At 41.2% G+C, this 24,543-nt stretch overlaps 1 long non-coding RNA gene across 1 annotated transcript in view; it reads left to right on the forward strand.

Moving 5' to 3' along the window:
* The window catches only part of LOC121037489 (uncharacterized), a 57,339-nt gene that overhangs the window by 14,443 nt on the left and 18,353 nt on the right, over positions 1–24,543 (forward strand). Inside the window, exon 2 of the long non-coding RNA XR_005793787.1 lies at positions 7,670–7,741. This is a non-coding gene — a long non-coding RNA (uncharacterized LOC121037489). The remainder of the gene's footprint in view (positions 1–7,669; positions 7,742–24,543) is intronic.

Below are 24,543 nucleotides of genomic sequence, written 5' to 3' on the forward strand. Positions count from 1 at the left end.
GCATATAGTGCAACAATGATTTCAGGAGTAGATTCCTTAATGCCCCTTACCTATTTAGCCCCTCCCCCCTCCCACAACCCCTCCAGTAACCTTCAGTTTGTTCTCCATATTTAAGAGTCTTTTATGTTTTTGTCTCCCTCCCTGTTTTTATATTATTTTTGCTTCCCTTCCCTTATGTTCATCTGTTTTGTATCTTAAAGTCCTCATGAGTGAAGTCATATGATATTTGTCTTTCTCTGACTGACTAATTTCACTTAGCAGAATACCCTCCAGTTCCATCCATGTAGTTGCGAATGGCAAGATTTCACTCTTTTTGATTTCCAAGTAATACTCCATTGTGTATATATATATATATATATATATATATATATATATATATATATCACATCTTCTTTCTCCATTCATCCATCGATGGACATTCGGGCTTTTTCCATACTTTGGCTATTGTTGATAGTGCTGCTATAAACATGGGGGTGCATGTGTCCCTTTGAAACAGCACACCTGTATCCCTTGGATAAATACCTAGTAGTGCAATTGCTGGGTCATAGAGTAGTTCTATTTTTAGTTTTTTGAGAGACCTCTATACTGTTTTCCAGAGTGGCTACACCAGTTTGCATTCCCACCAGCAGTGCAAAAGAAATTCTCTTTCTTTGCATCCTCACCAACATCTGTTGTTGCCTGAGTTGTTAAATGCTAGCCATTCTGACAGGTGTGAGGTGATATCTCATTGTGGTTTTGATTTGTATTTCCCTGATGATGTGTGATGTTGAGCATATTTTCATGTGTCGTTTGGCCATCTGGATGTCTTCTTTGGAGAAGTGTCTATCCATGTCTTTTGCCCATTTCTTCACTGGATTGTTTTGTTTTTTGGGTGTTGAGTCTGATAAGTTCTTTATAGATTTTGGATAGTAACCCATTATCTGATATGTCGTTTGAAAATATCTTCTCCCATTCCATCGGTTGCCTTTTAGTGTTGCTGATTGTTTCCTTCGCTGTGCAGAAGCTTTTTATTTTGATGAGATCCAAGTAGTTAATTTTTGCTTTTGTTTCCCTTGCCTCTGGAGACGTGTTGAGTAAGAAGTTGCTGTGGCCGAGGTCAAAGAGGTTTTTGCCTGCTTTGTCCTTGAGGATTTTGATGGCTTTCTGTCTTACATTTAGGTCTTTCATCCATCTTGAGTTTATTTTTGTGTATGGTGTAAGAAAGTGGTCCAGGGGTGCCTGGGTGGCTCAGTCGGTTAAGCATCCAACTTTGGCTCAGGTCATGATCTCACAGTTCGTGGGTTTGAGCCCCGCATCGGGTTCTGTGCTGACAGTTCAGAGCCTGAAGCCTATTTCAGATTCTGTGTCTCCCTCTCTCTCTCTGCCCCTCCCCCACTCGTGCTCTGTCTCCCTCTGTCTCAAAAATAAATAAACATTAAAAAAAAAATTAAAAAAAAAAGTGGTCCAGGTTCATTTTTCTGCATGTCACTGTCCGGTTTTCCCACCACCACGTGCTGAAGAGACTGTCTTTATTCCACTGGATATTCTTTCTTGCTTTGTCAAAGATTCGTTGGCCATACGTTTGTGGGTCCATTTCTGGGTTCTCTATTCTGTTCCATTGATCTGAGTGTTTGCTCTTGCGACAGTACCATACTGTCTTGATGATTACAGCTTTGGAATACAGCTTGAAGTCCATTTAAGTACTAGAGAGTTATGCTCAGAGAGGCACTTTAGAAAGATCTGTCCAGTAGCCATGTGGAAGATGGATGGGATGAAGGTAACACTAGCGGCCAATGAGAGCTAATGAAAAGGCCTTTTTAATTTTATTGGTGAAAAATATGGTGGCTGGCTGTATGTAAGTTTCTAGCAGTGTATCTGGAGAGAAAGCCAAAGGACTATGAATGATTTAGGAAGCAGAACCACTTTGTCAAACCTTGCATTAGGCTGCTCCTTCTTGGATTATTGTTCTCTTCTTTCCTTAGCTAATTACCATTGATCCTTTATCATTCAATGCAAGGATTGCCTCTGGCAAGTTCTCTTTGACACCTCCACCTCAGTCTGATTCAGAGAGCCCTTCCTTTAAACTCTCATTGAATATAGCCTGTAGCCTCTGCAACATTACAATGTAAGCAGTTTGAGAGCAAAGATAAGGTCTAATTCAACCTGGCAAAGGGTTAGCAGAAAGGGTTAGCTGAGTGGCTGGCACACGGTATATACACTCCACAATTATTTATTGCATATATAAGTGTATGATTGACTAGTCACCATTCAGAAATGAAATGAGTAATTTAGTGTGATTCTCAGGTTTCTGCTTGGGCAACAAGGGAAATGGTGGAGATAATCACTGAGATAGAAAAAAGAGAGGGGTGGGGCGCCTGGGTGGCGCAGTCGGTTAAGCGTCCGACTTCAGCCAGGTCACGATCTCGCGGTCCGTGAGTTCGAGCCCCGCGTCGGGCTCTGGGCGGATGGCTCAGAGCCTGGAGCCTGTTTCCGATTCTGTGTCTCCCTCTCTCTCTGCCCCTCCCCCGTTCATGCTCTGTCTCTCTCTGTCCCAAAAATAAATAAACGTTAAAAAAAAAAAAAAAAAAGAGAGGGGAATAAATTTGGAGAATGGTTTGGGGAGGGTAACAATGATGACATTTACTTGGGACTGGTTGTGTTCAAACAACTTAGGAGAAGACTGCCTCATTTTTTCTTTCTTTTTTTTTGGAGAATTCCTAAAAGTGATCAAGAGTTTTGGTTCATTGATTTATAGGTAGGTAGGCAATAGTCGAAAATATCATGCAGTTTGGTCATTCAGCAATTGAGTGAGAGTAAAAAGAAAAAAAGACTTAACAGAGAGACCCGAGAGGATCACTATCACAGTGGTACTTGTTAGAACAAGAGGTCGGAGACCCACAACATAGACACATAACAGAGAAGTTTGGAGAGAGTATTGCTACAGAAGACAAGAGAGAAATGAGTTTCAGGAAATAGTCAACAATAACAAATATTTCCCAGAGGACAGGTATAATAATTGAAAATAACCAATTCGTTTTTTTTCTTTGTAATTAGACCATTTGGAAAATTATTTATTGCTTGTAAAAAGCAATTTTAATGGAGTGTTGGGGATGCTAGAGAGTTTGTAGTGATGTGAGAAATGGAACCATTAGAGACAGCGAGTGTAAAGTATTTGTCTCTGCTTGGCTGTGAAACAAAGGAAATGCATGGGGTAGAGTATGGGGAGGGGTGAGAAGTGGGCTCCACAGTTGAGGGAGCTTTTTTCTCTTTTCCAATGGGAAAAAAAAAATGTTGAAATCTTGAGAACGAATAGCAATTTAAGGGGGAGACATGAATAACACAGGTAAAGGAGCTGTTTGCAAAAATGGGGTCTAGGATAGAGTAGCACCAGGAGCCCAAAGGGAAGGAATAACATTGGCTGCAAGAAAGTTACATCTCTTTCGGAGATTCAAAGGAAGAATGGAGGTGCATTCTTTAAATTACGTTTAAATTAAGTTTAGATTAAGTTTAAATTAAGTGGGGATACTTATTTATACCCGATTTCTTCTATTTTTCAGTGGAGTAGGTAGCAGGATGAAAGAGTGAAGGGGATACAGGTGATAAAGAACATTTGTCAACTGGCTTCTGTGGGCGTTAAAAATAGAACTAAAGAGACTAATAAAAAAAATATTGTGCAGCTGCACAGACCCTGCAAAAAGGGATGAAAGTATATCTTTAGTGCATTAATTTGCACAGTTGCATGCCTTATCCTGCATCATTCAATAGCTTAAGTTCACCTAAGATAAAGAAGGAAGATAATTATACTGATCCAAGTTGACATTAACAGACTGCACACGTAAGTTTCTAGCCCGGGGTCCTGCTTTGTGGTCCACGCGCAACTTCAGGAGCAGGTATCTTATGGACTCCAAAAAGGACATGCAAAAATTTGTATATATGCAGATTTTTACGGGAGACGGAGTGAGTAGTTTTCACACAACTTTTAAAGCAACGCAAGATCAACATTTTAAGATTAAAAGATTGAGGAAGTGAAAGGGCGGGCCTACAACAGCCGACTCCATCTCGTTCTGTGTCCTTCACCTACACCACACCTCCTCCCCTTGAGTAACCTCCCGCTCAACCCTGCAAACTTCCTGATCAAAACACACCCAGCAACCTGCGTAACAGGACTCCGACCCTTCCCCAGCCAATCGCTGAGGCCACAGCCATTACCTCACCAATTGCCCCTAGGCCCCAATAAAACCTTTGTGCTTTTGAAACTCGCTCTCTCTTCCTGGTATCTCACCGCTGTGTCCGGTGCAGGTAGGGGATTGAGCTCAAGCTAGCTGGTGTGGTCTTTGGGGATCACGAATTCTGGGCATAACAGAAGAAGTATAATTGCTTGAAATGAATGATCCTCAGAAGGTGATAAAAGAGTTAGGAGGTGATTCTTTCCTTGGGGTTGCAACGTTATGTAAAGGAATTATGTGTGTGTGTGTGTGTGTGTGTGTGTGTGTACACATTTAATGTATATATTAAATGTATATATATAATAAATATATATATTCTTAAAGGCAATAATTTGTAAAGAGGAGTAATCATACTATATAAAGAACTCTCAACACTCAATAATAAGGAAAGAAACAACCCAATAAAAAATAAGCAAAATAGTTGAACTTACAGTTCATTTGAGAAGATACACAGATGACAAATACATGAAAAAATGTTTAACGGCGTTCACTATTAGAGAAACATAAACTGGAACTGGTACACAATTACTGGGGCACCTGGGTGGCTCAGCTGGTTGAGCGTCTGACTTCGGCTCAGGTTATGACCCCACAGTTTGTGGGTTTGAGGCCCACGTTGCGCTCTACACTCATAGCACCAAGCCTGCTTTGGATTCTCTGTCTCCCTCTGTCCCTGCCCCTCCCCACTCAGGCTCTGTCTCAGAAATAAATAAAAACATTAAAAAACTAACAACCAGAACCCAATTGTTAAAATAAAAAATGGCAATAACCAATGTCAGTAATGATGTGGAGAAACTAGAACTCTAATGTCACTTGAAAATGATGTAGCTTTTTATAAAGCAGTCTGGAAGTTTCTTAGGAAGTTAAGCACATACTTACCATACAACCCATTAATACATTCTCTGATATTCACCAAAGAGAAATGAAGATACGAAACGTGTATGTGAATGTGTACAGTGGATTTATTCATAATTGTCAACAACTTGAAACAACTCAATTATCCACCAAATTGTAGGTATAATTCAGATACATATTGTAGCGTATGATACAATAAAATGCTCTAATAAGTGTTTTATTCAGCAATAAAAAAGAAATGAGTACTCAAACCTGGAACAGAATGGGTAATTCTCAAAAAACATTATGCTAAATGAAAAAAGCAGACTCAAAAGGCCACAATACTGTATGATCCCCCTCACATACCATTCTAAAAACGGCAAAGATAGAAGGACATACATGAGATCACAGGCTGTCAGGGACTAAAATTGAGGAAAGGGGATTTTGTCCAAAGGGACACAAAGGAATATTTGGGGGTGACGGAAATATTCTACAATTTGGCTTTTGTGTGGTAACATGACTATGTCGGTTTGTCAGAATGTGTAAAGCTGTGCACCTAAAATTATGTGTAAATTGTATACCTCAATACAGGTAGGAAAAAAATTGACCACCAAGTTCTACCAAAAAAACATGTTTTTCAGAAGCATGGTGTCACAGTTGTGTAAATGGGTTTGGACTATTTTCTCCTCAACAGCACCTTTCACAAAGTGTTTATTGTCTGGTCCAGCTACTTCCTCCGTTACAGATGTCAAGCACAGAATCCCCCAACAATGTTTTTACCAGAAAGAGTTCTGGAAGGGAAATCCCCATGTGGTGACAGTGGGAAGGATCCTAGTGAAAAAATGAAAATCGGTGGAAAACATCTGGACTACTCCCTACCCGGAGTCTTTTTACCAATTCATATTCTACCAAAACTTTGAATTGAATCGATAATAGACTCTATTGTCTTACAGCATTATACTCAAAGGCAAAGTTTTGTCCCAGGAAGAGGTAATCAAGTTAGTCCTTACTGTTCTCATTTAATTAGTCCCACCGTTCTCGTTTCATCTGAGAGAACCATAGTGAAGAAGATGTCAACAGGAACCCAGAGAGATGAGAATTTATTCATGTAACATTTATAAGTCATCCTCCTGAGGCAAGAGGCAGGGTGAGGAAGAGTAGTGAGCATATCTAAAGACACAAGGGAATTATAATTAGCACAGTCAATCCCTTTGGTATCTTGACAACTGGTCTTATCCTTTGTCCCTTTCAAAACTTATGGCCCAAACACAGGAGACAAAGTCACTACTGTGTTATTATGGGGAGTAACATGGATTCCTTCATCCTTCTACCTGAAACTTAAAACATTAGTTCCTGGTCATCATATAAAATATGTAGCAGAGGAAAGAGAAAAAGTAAAAAATCATATTTAATCAGGCTTTGGAAGCTGGTCATGCTGCTATCAATATCATCATCATCACTATCCCTTCCTACCATACATTTCCAGTTCCTTGTAGCTTGCGGCAGCACCTCAGCGGGGAAAGTGGTGACCTGAGCCTTCATTCCCATAATTTTGCTTCCCTAGGGGTCTTTTAGGAAGAATGTGCGTGTGTGTGTGTGTGTGTGTGTGTGTGTGTGTGTGTGTCTGTGTTTGGGAAGGGGGTTGATCCAGTTTTCCAATCATTAGTACTTTGAGGCAAGGGAGCATTTAGAGGCGTCCAGGAGACATCCTATGTTCCATATACAGCCCTTCTTGTACTCTTTGATAGCAACAATCCGGTGACCCAGGATCAATCATGGCTGCAGGTACAGTGACCTTTCTCTGCCTATTGGTGCAGCCACATAAGGAGCCTGAAGTGGCAAAGGGGAAGAATCAGCTTCTATTTAAAGAGAATCAAGGTTAGTAAGTACTTTGTTTCAGGTGTTCCTCCTTTGGCATTAGGCTCTCCAAATTATTAAGCTTTCGTGTGGCCACACTAGTAAATATTACAAGGATAAGCCCATTGTTGAGTTGTTCTTGCCTTAAAAACTGTCATCTGGTGGAGGCTGTGTTCTGAAGGGTACTATACTAGTTTTTTGGAGCTGTTGGAACAAAGTACCACAAACAGAGTACTTGAAACAAACAGAAATTTATTTTCGGAGGCCAACCGTTCAACGGTAAGGTGTTAGCAAGGATCTGTTCTAGGCCTCTTCTAGCTCGGGTAGTTCATCGGCTTGTGACATATAGCTCCAATCTTCACACGACATTCTTGCTGTGTGTGTATTTCTGTCTCTGTGTCCACAGTTCCCCCCTTTTTAAATAAAGACACCAGTCATATTGCAGTGAAGGCCCATCCTACTTCACTGTGGCCTCATTTAACTTAACTCATTGGATATGCAATGACCCTGTTTCCAAATCAGGTCACATGGCGAGGTAGCAGGAGGGTTCGGACTTCAACATATGAATTTTGAGGAGTTATGCAACCCATAACAGGAGCCATGCAAATCAATACGGCTGTTTCCCCTGCCACACAGTGCAGACAGCAGAATGTACCATCTGAAGCTGTACCCGCTGGAAGAACTACTGTCTGCCAGGAAAATGGAAGGTGTCCATGACTGTTCCTATTCCATGAGGCTAGGATGATGTAAATCATCACCTTTATTATTTTCATTAGGTCTTGGATTAAAGAATCCTGTCGGATACCCATTATCCATGAACACCATGACTGAGCTGGCCACCAGAGTAGGTAAGTAGCTTCCTATTGAAGATTGCCTTGAGAAGTCTTCTTTCTGTCTCTGTGTGTCCTGTATAACACATGTTTCCAATGAAAGTTGAAAATCTTGCTGAAACAGGTCTTCATGGATGAAGATAGACTCAAGTAAAAGGAAATCGTTGCTTTTGATTAGATCCAGTCTTTCTGCATTAGCACCGGCATTTTTTTCCCCCACCACTGGGGATACTTCTAGATATAGGTCTTTATCCTTTATTGTTATACTATGGGTTCTGTAATCATGTTTGACTTCCAATATTTTCCCTAAGACCAACACACACACACACACACACACACACACACACACACCCGCACACGCATGCAAACAGTCATTTGCAAGATACGGGTTTGAGTGTCAATAAAAGATCCCTTCCTTGACTCAAAGTCAACCTCCCTTTAGCCCACTTTGAGTTCCAGAATTGTCACTGTGTAACAGGTACAAATCCTTCCTATTATAGTATTATATTTAGAAGTCCTTTGTTCTAATAAAATTTTTCTTTGGAATAAGATGGTCTTGTGCAACAAAATAATGATGGGCTCAGGGATGGGGAAATATAGACAATACCTCCAGTCCCACTGCCAATTGTCCATGTAGACGTGACAATCCAGATCTATTTAGTCCTCTGTGACCTCACATGAATGATAAAGATATTGAATAAAATCAGAGTTTCTAGAATGTTACTGATCAAAATGATCCCATGAAGAGCTTGCTGAATGACAGTCTTCCAGACCCCATTCCAGACAAATCATATGTTGAACTCTCTGGAGGAGGGACCGGTGAATTTTTTTATACCTCTCTCACCCCTACACTCTACTGACAAGTTAGGAAAATGACAAATCAGATTATTTCTAAAGGCCATTCCTGCTCCAGTTATCCGTTGACACCAGATAAAAGCCACTGTACCAATTAACCCATTAACTCACTTTGTTCCTTACGTTTCTCTATTTACCATCAAGTAGCATAGGGTCTTGAGGAGTAAGGCCTAGGATGGGTAACTTCTGATGAGCAGACAGTTTGGGGCAGCAGGAGGCCCAGATGTCAGGTGTGACTGAGCTTGAGGGTAGAAGGAGGGCCTCGTGGATAAATTTGGGACTAAGAAAAAAACTGTGAATGTGTATATTATCTATGGATATATATATATATATATATATATATATATATATACATAGATATGAATCAAGAAGAAACAGACTAAGTGTGCAAATTATGGATACATTTATAGAGACTGCTAAAAATGGTAGTGTAGATCTATATTTATTGAAATGAAAAATGCACAAGATGGATTTCTAAGTGAAAAATAGATATGTCTCATAGGTTTCATTTAAAACACATTCTCTTAGAATTTGAAGACTCTACACTTGCAGTATGGGTGAATTTCTCTGAGCGGTGAGAGCGTGGCTAATTTTTGTGCCCTCTTACTTCCCTTTTTATGTAAACTGATTTTTTTTTTTTTTTTTTTACAATGAGAATTCAGCAGTTTACATCATAAACAGCAAGAAAGCGATTTCCATTCGGACAATAAAAGAGCGCACAGGTGCACAGGGAAGGTGAGGATGGTGTTTGCGGCTGGACACACGCGAGGCCCGCACAGGGCAGGCGAGAGGAAGAATCGGATGGAAAGCAAGGAACCAGCCCAGGGCTGTAGAGGCAAAGGGAAACCAGAGAGGCCAGAATGTCTGAGCCAGGTGAAGTCTGCACTCTCCTAGTTTCTGATCACTCCCCTTGGCTCCTTGGCTAGGGTAGCAGGACTGCACTTCCCGGGGCTAGTGAGGAACCCATGGGTCAGTGCAGGAGGGATAATTGCCATGCTGGATTGTTTAAGATTTAACTCCTGTGCTGCCAGTTGCCAGCCTGCAAGCTCGCCTGGGGCCTCTGGCTCCACAGACCAATGTGTTTATTTCTGATGTGCAACCCACGATTGCAGGGTTGGCTAGTAGCATGAAGGGAAGGCAAGGGAATGGAGGCTATTTATAGCAGGAGGCAACAAAGGTTTCCTTTCTTTCTTTCACCACGAGTTGTATTTCTCTGAAACTCTTCCCATATCGTGCAGAAATCAAAAGGGCAAGAGAACAAGTTCTTCGGAGCTGGTTGGAAAGTTCCAGGGTTCTGTTTTTAGAGCAAATCTGCCAGCTTCGGAGGAGGTTGCAACCACCCTCGGATTCTAAATCAGCTTGATGGCAGTGCAAATAGATGCAAATGAGGGTCAAAGCAATTTCCATAATGAACAGCACAAGCAGAGCGGACTCCTCTCCACCTGACTGAAAATTACTAGGAAATCCAATGAGGGGGTGAAAAGAAACAAAGAAAGAGAGGGAACGCCAACATCTTAGTAACTTGAAGACCGTGGCCCTTTGGATCCTGGCAATGAAAACTATGGAGTCGGAGAATGATTCTGGATGATATTGTGGAAGCCTGTCCAGGAGCGGAGAGGTCCAGTATAGCTCTTCTAAGGATTTTGGTCGCGATCAGGCCTTTTGGTCTTTTTTGGTCTTGGCTCATCCTTTCCCATTCCTAGACTTCACTTAATACCACACCCTGGTTGGCCTTTTTTTCTTCCCCTTTAATAACAGCTTCATCGAAATATAATTCACCTGCCATAAAATTTCACCCTTTAAAGCTTACAACTCAGTGGTTTTGAGTGCATTCATGGCTTTTCACAATAATCACCACAACGTAAATTTGGAACACTTCCGTTACACCTGCTCATCAATAGTTACTCCCCAAGCCCTGGCAAACACTCATCCATTTTTTTTGTCTCTACGGATTTGCCTGTGTTGGAGCTTTCACACAAATGGGATCATACAATGCATGGCCTTTTGTGACTGGCTTCTGTCACGGGACATAATGTTTCAAGGTTCATCTATGTTATAGCATGTATCTGTACTCCATTCCTTTTTGTGGTAGGTTGGCCTTTTTAAGCCCAACCAACATGAGGGCTATAAACTCGGAATCTCACAGGACTGCAGTGAGCTCCACTTATTTCATGGAAAACCACAGGAATTTGCAGGTAAGAGTACCATGACCTAACCTTATTACGTCTCCATTAAGCCTTTACCCACTGTGTTTCGTTCTCGAGCTCCCTGCGTTTCAGAAATTAGCTTCATGTCATTCAGCTGATACTGGGCTGAGTTGGCTTCCATTTATAATTAACAGGTATTTTTTATGAGCCACAATGCAGAGGCATTTATTTCTAAAGACTATTTTGGTACTTCTGTCACAGCCTATGTCACTGCATATGGTTGAGAGTTGCTGGAACTATAATACATATGGGCCATTGGCCGAACCATCTGAGGAATTTTTAATTGGTATGAATATGGAATGCAATAATTTCTACGGATCCATTACGTTTATATGCTTACGTACACGGAGGGAACCCATCGAGTGGGTTTTACTTTCCGGAAGGCCCCGAATATCTGTGGATAACCCAAAGTTTCTTTGTATAAGGCTACACTGCCATGCGAGGCATTGCCTTTAAGACACATTTGTCAAATGTTTCCCTGGGCATGTCCACGCTTCGAAGAAATGTGGTTGCCATCAGTAGTCATGCACAGCAAACCTTCTGCTTTTGACTAGTCAGCCAACAAAACCTCACATTTCACTGGCAAATGCACAGGCAGATGACAGGATAAAAACGAAGGTTCTTGATGATGTCTCTGAGGCATGGCTGGGATCTGTTGGGGGATAGAAGAGGCACATTTAATTGTAAGTTGTGTTTATGCTGGGATTTGGCCACGTCAGGGCATGTTGGACAAATGAGTAGGAAGAATATGCCAGAAATCTATTTCTACCAGGTTCTACCAAAGGAGGAGTCTCCTGAGAGAGAACTCATTTATTCCAAGGCTGATCTGGGATCGTGACATGGGATATGAGTCCTCTTGAGTTTGGTGAGGTATTCCAGGGGGTACCCAAAAGTCATGAAATGGACTAAAAAATCCAGAGGAATAACGCCATTATTTTATATTAACATAATACTACGGAGAGGATGCCAAATTCATATGGTTTTTTTCCCCCTAAGATAAAAGATGAAACACCAAATAGATTTAGCTTTCATGTCAGGCCATTTTTGGCCCTGTTCCCAGGCACACAGAGTTTGCGTTCACTGTGCATAGAACTTGGGTGGGAATGTTTGGGGATGCCAACTAGAGTGACTTTGTCTCTAAGGGAAGAACAAAACAAACAAATTGACTATGTCTAGTGATCTGACTCTGTTATCGGAAAAAAGGAAAGAGTGGTTCTTAAAAAAAAAAAAAAAAGGAGTGGTTCTAATAGAAGAACGCTTTCAGTCATTCAGATATTTCCCCAACCTACAACCTTAACCTCTACTTCCCAGACAGTAAAAACCCTATAAAATGTTGGGCGACAGGGCCAAACCATTTTTGTGTCTATGTCACAAATGTAATGTAACAGATGGTGGCAAAACATTCTCCTCATTTTGGCACAGAATTCAGTGTTCCTTTGGCACATCAAGAACAGTTGTACATTGGAAATACCCAGGACTCAAGTGGCAGGAAGATACGGGGTGGCCGTGCCTCAGGGTGGCCGTGTGCACTGGGGCCATGCTCAGAGGATGGAAGGGTGGTAGAGTGTTGGAGGAGGGGATTACCACTTTTCCGGCACTGGCAGGATTAATACAGAGGAGTCACACAGCTTCCTGCATGGATCTGTTGTGCAGGAGTAGATCTTCACCAAGAGTGCCTATTCTTCCTTCCTATGCTCCCTATGCTCAGAATAGGTAGGTGAGATTACCAGGGGCCTGGAAGTCTGCAATAGCAAGTTCGGGTGAGAGCCAGAAAAATAATAATAATGATTGGAGCCATAAAAATAACAGCTATTGAGTGTCCTAGGTGAGAGGCTCTGTGCCAAGGGCCTTCCATTCAGTATCTCAGTCCTTACAACTCTTCAAGTTAAACGTGTTTAATAAGTCCATGATACAGTTGAGGAAACCGAAGCCTCATTAAGTTAGATTTTCCTGTAATGTATATTGTCAGAAATTTGAATACAGGTTTATTTCTCACCCCCTAGCTCAAGCTCTTAATATTACATTACCTCTCAGATTATTACTGTAAGGTATTATTTTTAGCCATTCATATATATGTATGACTATATGAGTATTTAGCAGAACAATGATTTCTTGGGTATGCCTTTTAAAACTATGGCTTACATACATAAAGACACTACTATACATATATGCTTTAATAGGTTATGTTCACATAGATAAATAAGTCCAAAAGTAAATGTATGAACTTTATAAAAGAGTAAAGATGTGCATAAAGATTAGTGTTGTACAAGAGGCATTTTTATCAGTATTCAAAGTGGAGCCAATGAAGAAAATCAGGAAGGAAGAAATGTTTACTGAGCATTCTGGAATGTGGCAAGAGTTAGGGTAACACTGGAGCCTCTCATCAACCTTATAAGGTTGGTATTGCTCTATTAATTCTAAAAGTGAGGGAAAGGGGGCTCTAAGGTAGGAAATAACTCACCTAAAATCGTGTCAAAAGTGAGATTCAAAATCATGTATGACTTCAGCCTATCCTCTGCACCACTGAGGGCAACTTCTAGCAAGGTGTTAGAGAATACAAGGAATCGTCATTTCCTTAGTTCTCAAACGTTGGTGAACATGAAAGATCTATCTATTTAATTCCGCCAACAAACACACCTATCGTGTTCCAAGCACTACGCTAAATGCGGGTTGTAGTTAAGTCTTGGCATTGACATTAGGGGGAAATGTCATTCTTCAACGGGAGAGATGAAATTTAGGCGGATCATTAGTTAATATGCAAGAATTATAAGGTTCTGTGGGAGAAAAAGGGAAGAAGAAGGTTCGTATACTTGGTAGACCGGGAAGCACTTTATGGAGGAGGTAGAGTTGAGGTAGGATATGGAGTAGGTGTATTTCAGGCAAAGAACAAGAAGAAGGAAAGAGCAAAGAGCATCTTCAAAGTGTAGACAAGCTCAATCTGGTAAAGAGATCATTCTTTGCTGTGCGTTCGGGTCTGGTTTGGAGATAGACAGTGGAGAAAGAGAAACCTGGTGCCTTGTTTTTAGGGACTGGTCTTGGAAGATTTTTCACGCTGAGGTAATGAACCTGGACTTTTTCCTATGGCAGATAAGAAACCATTAAAGCTTGCCCAGAAAGTGTGACCAAATTTTTATGTTAGAGAGGTAACGATGTAAGATTTGAGATGATATGTTCAAGTATAGAGAAAAGAGCATTAGTGAGAACTTTAAAATGCTAATCATGCTGAAGACATCCTTAACTTCTCCTGTAACACTCCACATGACTAGTCACCCGTTCCTAAAAATTTCTTTCAAATCAGATGCCTGTTCTCTGTCACTGCCATTTTCATGGTCCTGCAGTTCATTCTCTCTTATCTGGGAGGTTGCCCTAGTCCATAGTTCTTTCTTCCAAACCCCTGGTCTCCTGCAGCTGTGAGTCCCAGGCCTAGAGGGTCCTGTAACATACATGACATCACAAGCCTTCAGGTTCTGTCATAGTTTCGTATCATTTTCCAAGCAGAGTGGTTGATCTTGGCAGGAAGTCGAGTTTTGTAGAAATGTTGGATGCTTCCTCATTAGTTTGATCCCACTAGATCACAGCGGACAGAGATGCCAGTGCCTCCATTCTTCGAAATAAGTACATGGGGCCTGCAATGGCTAGGACTTGAAGTTGGTCGTCTGGACCATAGACATCACCATCCATTTACACTCATTATGTGTACACCATGCCATTTTATGTGTACTCCATGATGTGGAAATGTAATTGAGAAGAATTGAAAAGGCAAAATTGCTCTTGGGGGATAAGACTGTAGAAAAGAACAGTGCGGAATTAGAGCAATGTACTTCATTTAACATTTCCCACACTAGACTGCAAACATTTCCAGAGATCTGAATTCTGTTCTTGGCTTTCTTTATGGCTTGTTTTACGACCTTGGCCATGTCAATTAACCTTTCCATTCCACAGGTTGACCTAAGCAAACTTAGAATAACATATCCCTGCCTCTCTGGCTCCCAGGTATGTGAGGTTGAAAGGGTTAATGGTAGAAAGTTTAGAAAGTATCCAGAGCACTGTTTATCAGAAAGTCTACAGTCTGTTGTGATAGGCAATCTACAAGTGAGTGTGCTAGATAGTGGAGGGTTATGAAACCTTGGTACAAAAGATTATTGAGCAGAGTTATCTCTTTTCCTTGGAAGCCCTCAACTTACAGGTGAATGAGCACCTATGCACAGGGTGATATTCAAGGTTAGAGGAAACACATGCCTTACTACTGTATTGTAGCACATCGGTTAATTACAGGGCAACCTGTTCTTAACAGTCCCTGAAGGCACTGCCTGACCTTGTACCAGGGCTGTGAAAAGACATCTTCCTAACACGGAAATAACCAGACTTTCAAGGGGGGGGGGGTCTCTCTCTATTCAAGTATTTACAAGGGTAGCCAAATGCCGCAGTTGCCATTTCCTTTAAAGTCACCACACCTCTTCTCTGTCTGTGATTTCTCAACTTTTCCCAGAAAGGACAGTAGCAAATAGCAAATGAAAGTCAGCTTGGGCATTGCAAAGACTAGACAGGGAGAGGCCAGTGATGCAACAAGTACCATCTCATCACTGGTGTATAGGTGAGGTTGAGTACCAGCATGGCCTGTGGATAGACTGGGAAAACAGAAGAGGGCCTGTTGTCAATGTCACATTGAAATCACATTGGCATCGCATTTTAAAGAGTGGAGTAAAGAAATAACAATTGGCACGGGCTGATCAGTACATATGGCGTAGAGACATATTTGTCAGTATCTGTTAAGATTAAACTTTCATGTACTCCATGACCCAGAAATTTCACCTCATAGCTTTATATAAACAATCACATGTGTATAAGAGCCATGAATGTGAACAAATATTCTAGCACACTTTGGAATTTAAAAAAAGGAGAGAAGGATGCCTTAAATATAAGGAATGGCTAAATAAGCAATGGAGTATTCATAGTGCAGCATATAATGGGACAATTTTTTAAAACATGGGAGATGTATGTCCAATCCACCAGCAAATCCCATTAGTTCTTCCCCTGCAATGTACCCTGAATCTTGACCATTTCTCACCAATCCCACCATAGGCCTCATCTAAGTCACCACCCATGACGGTTCTTCCTTCATGAACTCCAGCAATAGCTTCCTTAATGACCCCGATTCTTCTACTGCCTCCTACAGTCTATTTTCCACTCAGCGACGAGAGTGCTTCATTCAAAATGCAAATGTCATCGTTTCTCTCCAAGGGCTTCTCATCACACTTAGAAAAACACCCAAGGTTCTCTTAGAACAATACCTGCAAAGCCATGTGGGATCTGAGCCCTGGCTACCTCTCCAAATTAATTTTTTTTACCAGTATTTGTTCCCATGCCTACACCATGCCACACAGTGGGTGATCAAGGACACACTGCTAAATCAGTGAAAGATGGGCTCTATATGCACCAGAATGGAGGGAGCAGCAAGGCACACAGGCTGCAGTGTAGATAAACAGATTGGCCATCAATTTAAATGCCTGTGCTCAAATCTCAACTTCATAGCGGTTTTTCGCTGCATGGCCTTCTGCAGGTTAGTAAATTTGATGCATCCTAAATTTCTTTGACAAATGGGATGAATGATACTCTCTATCTCATAGAGTTATTGTGGGGACTTAATGATCAATTTCATGCAAAGCTCTTAGAGCCATGCCTTATTCACAGTAAGTCTCCACATCAGTTTACAACTATTTGGAGGATCTATGGCTCTTTGTTTTGCCTCTTAATATTGTCAGCACATCAGGTGTCATGGGTGCTATGTAATTAGTGTGGTCAACAGGGCCTATGGGTAAGATGGTTTTAGGAGAGATCTGAAGGCAGTGAGGCTGAAGACCATGTGGTTTTCAGAATCAAATACTATTTTGGTAGAGGGAGTCGTTGGAGAAAATGCTCAGAGGTGGAGGCATCCCTGATAGTACCCATGATACACTATGTGTTAAAAATATAAAGAAGGAGCAAAAGCAAGACATAGGAGCTCCAAATAATAGTGATGCAATATTAATTAAAACTTACAATGAGTTAGATGCAGCTCAAAATGCTGTGTACATGTTAACCATTGAATCTTTTTTTAAGTCTATTTATCTATTTTGAGAGAGAGAGGAAAAGAGCAAATGGGGGGAGGAAGAGAGAGAGAATCCCAAACAGGCTCCACACCATCAGCATGGAGCCCCATGTGGGACTCGGACTCACGAACTGCAAGATCACGACCTGAGCTGAAACCAAGAGTCAGACGCTCAACCCACTGAGCCACCCAGGTGCCCCAACCGTTTCATCTTTATGATAGTTCTACAAAGTGGGAGCATTCTTGAATGTTCCAGATAGAGCAGGAGGGCCAGAGGCAAGCAAAGGGAGAAGAAGGGGTAGGAGGAGCGTTAGAGATGTGCCAAAGTGGGGCGGGCGGTAGCAGAGTGCAGACCTTTGGGAGCCATGGTAAGGACTTTGGGTTATACTGTGAGTCAGCTAGGAAGCTGCTGGAGACCTTACACTAGAAGATTAACATGCTAAAAGCAGCACCAGGGGAAAGCAAGGCTATATCTGTTAAGATGACGTAGTAATCTGAGTAAGAGACAGCGGTGGTTTCCACAGGAGTAGAGTGCAGACATCGCAGTGGGCTTTGCTAAAGAATTTGAAGTGGTATGGAAGAGAAAGACAGAAGTCAAGATGGCATTGAGACTTCCATTTGAGGAATGATAGATTGAGCTGCTGTGTACTGCATTTACTGAATGATTGTGGGGGAAACAGTTTGATAACCTAGCAGCAGCAAATTCGATCAAAAATATGGTTTTGATATCCAATTGGAGATATAAGATAGGCAGATAGATATAAGAGTTTCAAATTCTGGGAGAAGGTTAGGTCGATTGAAAACTCAACATTTGAATCTCTAGAACTCAACCTTGTGCAAAATCTATGTTGTTGTCGCCCCTGGGATGTGTATGTTGAGGTGTGTGTATGTGTGTGAGGAGGTTTTCTTGTTTTTTTTTCTTCTCTAAGATTCAGTTCCAAGATTTTTCTGTTTGATCTGATTCTTCTCATCCATTGAGGATCTGAAGGAAAGAAAAGAGATAAACAAGGTGGGTTTTTTTTGTTATTGTTGCTTTTCAGTTTCCATTTAAAATGGTGCTGCTCGGGGGCACCTAGGTGGCTGAGTCTGCTAAGCGTCTGCTTGGACTCAGGTAATGATCTCACGGTTCGTGGGTTCGAGCCCCACATCAGGCTCTGAGCTGTCAGCACATCCGGAGCCTGCTTCGGATTCTGTGTCTCCCTCTCTCTGCCCCTCCCCTGCTTGTGCTCTGTCTCTGTCTCTCTCTGTCTCTCTCTCTCTAAAAAATAAACATTAAAAAAAAAACCACTATTTTTTTAATGGCGCTGCTTTTGGAGGGAAACAGGATACGGATTGGGTGACCACTGAGACAGAGATTTTCTAAAGAGAACTGACACGTGATCAGAAATATTTGATCTGAGAAGGGAACAGGTTAATACTGTGTTGTAATGTAAGCCCCCAGTAAGATGTGCTTCACACATTTCTTGAATAGTGGATACAGATGCAAAAATATATTAGCTAAAATAATATAAAAGGTATTAGTTCTAATATTTCAAAGATACATTAGCTATAATAGTAATATTCTTCTTAGCCATTGTTCTCAAGAATTCATCTTGTTAACCTCCATTGTTTCTGCCTACAATATAGCATGTTGGGTGCTTTTCTCGGTATGTAACGTTCATTACTTTATTTGATCCTTACACTTTGCTGCAATATTATTGGTGTCTCTGTTATTCAAATGAGGAAATCAACAACTGGTAGTTGCTTTAATATGGATAGTCCTGGGCCACAATTTCCCAGTTATTTCACAGAATATTAAGTACTATGAAAAGAATGGCAGCCCTGGAAGACTGGGGTAGTGTTAGATTAAACAAATGTAATCATGCTTTTAAACAGGTCTTTTTATGTTATTAATATGCTCTTATGATATTATAACTATCCAAAAGGGGCTATAGCATGTAGCATTTCGCAGTCACTTGAGCACAGAACTGATTTTTTTCTTGGAGCTTCTCACAGTTTAATACTAGAAAGAACGTATTTTGGGATATGTGCCTTTAGGTCAACTCAACCCTGAGGAATGATGTATGTCCATAACTCCATTTTCCTGTGGTATTTTTCTCCAAATTGTCTTTCTTGGGCCTTCTATGTCATATTGCTACAGGCATTTGATGCTATCTTGTACTTCAGATTTCTTACTACATCCTGGACTCAAATGTACATTTTGATTGATGCACTGTCATTGGCCATGCAAACACGATTTCACTTTGAACATGATTCCATTTTGATGGACGCCCAGAGTGTTTGTTGTATGAATGGGGCCTGGCCACACAGGATTTTCTTTTGTTCAGCTTCAGCTACAGACTCTCACCCCAATGCCATGGCTATCCCTTAGGCACTAAATGCTTTGTGCTAGTCTTGGTCTCTGTCAGCCTACCTCTGCTCACCTCAGCTCCTCCCAGTTTGGTCCGTAGCTGTCCTTTCGTAGATTCAGCCATGCCCCAGTTGACTTTGCACCTACGGACAGAGTTCTTAGTACTCTAAAACCTCTTTGTCTGCTGGGGCTTCATATAAACCGCTTGCCCTAGACATCAGAAGTTATACTCCTTGCTAAGAGTGAGGTCTCCTTACCTGGCCATGGAGTTACGGCCTTTGTTTCTACTGGGTTGTGTCTTTATGTGGCCACATAATACTTCTTCTCTGGTCCCATTATTAAGTTCCCACATCATTGTCTGTTCAAAACCCTCAGTTTTGCTTAAGAGACCCCATTTGGCTTTTGTCAAATGTCTCTAGCAATTAAAAGTTTAACTGTTAACCTTAGTCCATGGTCTAGACATCAGCTATCCATAGACAGATGCCTCAGATAATGATTCACTTAGACTTCTAGGCATCTCTTAACCAGGAGACTCTTTAGTTGTGCTTTGTCTGCTGTTGTTACACTGACACACTGATGGCAACAGCAGAAGCTCCCATATTATGAGTGCTGACTCCATGCCAGGCTCATGCTAAGGTCTTTATAAACATTATTTTATATAAAAGCCTAATGAGATGGAGGTAATTATCCCCATTTTTCAGACAAGGAAATCAACTCACCAAAAGTGATATCCCTTCCCTTGGGTAAGGATGAGATTCAAATCCAGGTTTTCATCCTTAACTTGTGCTCCCAAGACAGCACTACCACCCCACATACATTTAGGACGTTCAATTGCTATGCTTTACCTGAATTTGTCTATGTTTTCCTTAATATAAATTTAAATAGTACCTACTATAACAAAGTTACTTTGCATCAGACTTCATTCATTCATTCACACGTTTATTTGCTAATTAATCAAACACTTACTAAGGGCTATCTGAGTGTTGGACCCTGTGCTGGGTGAAGACAATGAAAAAATGTTTTACAAGGCATAATCTCTGATTTCTAGGGGCTCCTGGTTTTAAGGAGACAAATATAAACAAATATGTAGAGAGTATAATGGCTACTGTTATAAGCAGTTACATGTTTAGCATTTATAATCTTTCAAGTCAGTACAGTAAAAAGTAGGACACTGCAAGCACCATTTCCTTGTCTCTATATGCAATATATCTTTAAAAAAAGTAATGCACATGCTTATTGAAAGTATGTTTTTGTAACTGGTGGTCGAGTGAAATACTACTTCTCTAGGTATGTAGGTGATGGTGCGTCCTTTGGTGAGTCGTTTGGAATTCTCGAGATGCGTACAAAACTGTGGATAATCCACAGGTGGAAGAATCAGGTTGCTCGAGGGGATCGCAGGTAGAACACCTGCTTGCAAATCATGTGTGCACCAGGCTAGACCCTCCACCAGGAAACAGGAGCTGAGTGGGAAGGCCTTAGGTGTCTACAGGGTTTGAACTAGCAAATGTTGTCATTTAACGCATTGATATTCATCCTTAGAAGGATATAATAAATAAGCAGTTCTATATATGGGTGATAGAGAGGCAAGATGGTGTCCTCAGGCAACATGGCGTATAGCCAGGCTGAGAAGGAAGAACCACAGTGACAGCTGTGCCAACGCTTTCAAGAATGTCATTATGTCAGGAATAGGGAATTTGGGGTGTGAATGCTCTTCACTGCGTTTTCTAGGATGTATAGAATCAGAAACATGCACTTGTTAAGATGAACTCTGTAATGAACTCTATAATCTGCATTGGATCTGGCTATTTTCCCATAAAGTATCCGGCCAAAATGTCAGCACGTTTCAGTTATTCTAAGGAGAAATAAGGAGAGGGATTTCTATCCAGGTTTGGACCAGAGAGAAAAAGAAGAGCTTCCCTGTTGAGATAGAGACGGGTAAAAGGGAGGAAAAACTCAGTGGGAGAAATACAAACTCATCATGTCAGAGGCAAACAGGAGAACAGGGAATACTGTCAGTGATACCAGAACATTCATCTACTCAAAAATCAAGGATTTCGGTAAGAGATATTAGGTCCCTAGAATCCTCTGGTAGACAAAAAGCAGGAAAACCATCCCTGTTTTGCTTGTATTACATCAATCAATCTTATCACTGCGTCTAGGATCCAAAGGTCCCTGGAAGAAGAGACATCGTTAGCACAGACAACAGTTAAGGGTGATAATTTGTTTGCTATCTGCCTCATCAAGCAACATTGCACTGGCCTTTCAGAAATCGTAGGATTCTCTTCAATTCACCCTGTCCCTCTCTCCCCCTATTCTGACAGGTCATTACTGACATCCTAGAAGAGTCTGTTTAGCTTTCTAAATCCTGACATTATAGGACTGTTGGAATTTGGCAAGGGAATAATACTAAGTTTTAGCCAGAAGATAAATTGGTCTGTTTGTCAAAGAACCTTGTATCATTCTTATTATTTGCTAAAAGAGAAAGGTAAATGTGTTTGTTCATTTATTCATTCAAAACTCCTTATTGAGAACAAACTGTAGACAAGCAAGATAAGCAAGAAAATAATTTTAATACAGGAGTTCCTATGTTTTGATAAGTTTAAGTCCAAGAAGCTCTAGAAACAGAATAGTGACAACTTACCCAATACTGGTAGTCAAGGGTGGCTTCTTAGAAAAGATGGCATTGATGTAGAGGCCTACAGATATGATTTGATTCACATATTAAGCACAGACCATGAGCTAGCACTGAACTCGCAAGATCTGGAGGAAACAGAGAAGAGTCTCCGCTGTAAAGTGTCTTCTCTCTCTTTAGAGGTACAAGCAACTCTAGGGGCGCCTGGGATCAAACTTCAGCTTAGGTCATGATCTCACGGTTTGTGAGTTCGAGCCCTGCATCGGGCTATGTGCTGACAGCTCAGAGCCTGGAGCCTGCTTTGGATCCCGTGTCTCATTTTCTCTCTGCTCCTCCCCCACTAGTGTTCTCTCTCTCTCTCTCTCTCTCTCTCTCTCTCTCTCTCTCTCTCTCAAAAATAAATAACTGTAATTTTTTTAAGTAAAGATACAAGTGTGAAGGTTCCTCAAAAAATTAAAAATAGAACTACCTTATGACCCAAAAAAAGCACTGCTAGGAACTTACCCAAGGGATCCAAGAGTGCTGATGCATAGGGGCACATGTACCCCAATGTTTATAGTAGCACTTTGAACAATAACCAAATTATAGAAAGAGCCTAAATGTCCATCAACTGATGAATGGATAAAGAAGATGTGGTTTATACATACAATGGAATACTACTTGGCAGTGAGAAAAAATGAAATCTGGCCATTTGCAGCAATGTGGATGGAACCGGAAGATATTATGCTAAGTGAAATAAGTCAGTCAGAGAAAGACAGATACCATACGTTTTCACTCCTATGTGGATCTTGAGAAATTTAACAGAAGACCATGGCGGGGGGCGGGGGGGGGGGAAGCGAAAAGAAACAGTTACAGAGAGGGAGGGAGGCAAACCATAAGAGACTCTGGGATAGTGAGAACAAACTGAGGGTTGATGGCGGTGGGGAAGAGGGGAAAGTGGGTGATGGGCATTGAGGAGGGCACTTGTTGGGATGAGCAGTGGGTGTTGTATGGAAACCAATATGTCAATAAATTATGTTAAAAAAATTTTTTTAAAGATACAAGCAACTCTAGAAATTAGCATAAATATGAGACAGTAAATTATTATTAGCTCTAATGTGTGGTAGAGATAAGTATATATGCGGTCAGAAGAGGGAAAAGATCTCTATGGTTATTAGTGTGGCCAATATATAAATGACTTAATGCATATACCGACTCTTATACTTTGCCATCTGCTTTAAAAGAATTTCCTTCCATTATGTAAAACACCTGATCATGGGGTGGTGTCTGTATGAATGGATGCTTTTTCTTTCAGGGAAGCCTCGTGTGTTCTATCTCAAGTTGAGTTCCAAAGTCAGATTACATTAGTTGTTCATGCTGTTTGCCACTTGGCAATTCTAATCTATCAACAGCTGTCTGGGTAGAGCACTTTTGTGCATAGGGCCTTTGGAAGAAGTCGGAGCTAAGGAAACTCACCAGCTCCTTTAGAGACAAAACTCACAAGGCACACACCTAACGGTCTAATCTTTATGGCTGAGCAGTAGACCCACAGTATAATTTCAGACGTTTTCTTGGTATGTGGAATGTTACTCCTGAAACTTCAAAACGTACGTATTTTCCCCAAATGAGATGTAATTCTGTTGAGTTAATTATCATACAATTATAGCAATGGAAAAGAAAACCCTAATCAAACCTGAACAGCTTGTCTAACTATTAACCAGGCCATGGTGAACCATTACTTAGCTCTGACTTGCATGATCCATCATAGACTTTTGGCCCTCTGTGAACAAATGCTTAAATGAGTCCACGGTCATTTAAAACTGAGAGGCCGGGCTGCCTGGGATCCTGTGATTGTCTTTAAATTGTTTAGTCATTATATTTTACTGGCGTGAAGTTATGGCAACCTTCCTCCTTCTTTCCATCTTCTCTGTGTGATGGGAGTGGGCAGGATATGACATGAGAGGCACAGCTTCCCAGGACTCTGACCTACAAGAGTGGTGATTTGTTTTAAAACGTTTCTGCTTATAGTCTCTTAAACTACTAAAATATATTAGAGGTCACATGCTAAGGGATAACTTCCCTTTCTAGAAAGATCCAGATCTCAAAGCATCAAATTCGAGGTATCTTTTAATATTAATCCAGCTCGATCTACCTTTAGGCCACCTCCACTATTGCCAATATTGCAGCAGTCAAATACACAAAGACTCAGATATGAAACTTTTGGTTCCACAGTCTCAAATACAAGAGGTCAATTCCTATTGATACAGGGGTACGGAAGTAGAGTTTGCTCTGGTTGAAAAGGGCTACTTTGTTAGAACAGGAAAGGAAAAACAGGGAGGATGAAGCCAATTAGATGGTCTGATACCACCTTCAGGGTTAGGTAATGAGACTGTGGGTTCAGGGGTTCAGTTTCTCCCCAGGCACACTAGAAACTAGGCACGGTACATAGTGACAGCCAACTATTTATTCATTCTGACCCCTATCACGCTGGACTTGCCCTGGTATCAGCCACAGGGACCTCCAAGCTATCAGCTGCTCCAGAAAGGCAGGAATTGGCATTTCCTTTGGGATTATATGGTGTCAGGTACACAGTCAACATAAAGGCTGATTGAATGTGGAGCAGATTCATTTGTCTTGGGCTTTGACAGAGTGGGACATTTAGAAATGGAGGCAAGTAGCTGACTTTAATTCTGCAAACACAAGCTTAAC

This window comes from Herpailurus yagouaroundi, unplaced genomic scaffold (assembly GCF_014898765.1).
Source record: "Herpailurus yagouaroundi ecotype Mexico unplaced genomic scaffold, PumYag 28, whole genome shotgun sequence".
Taxonomy (NCBI): domain Eukaryota; kingdom Metazoa; phylum Chordata; class Mammalia; order Carnivora; family Felidae; genus Herpailurus; species Herpailurus yagouaroundi.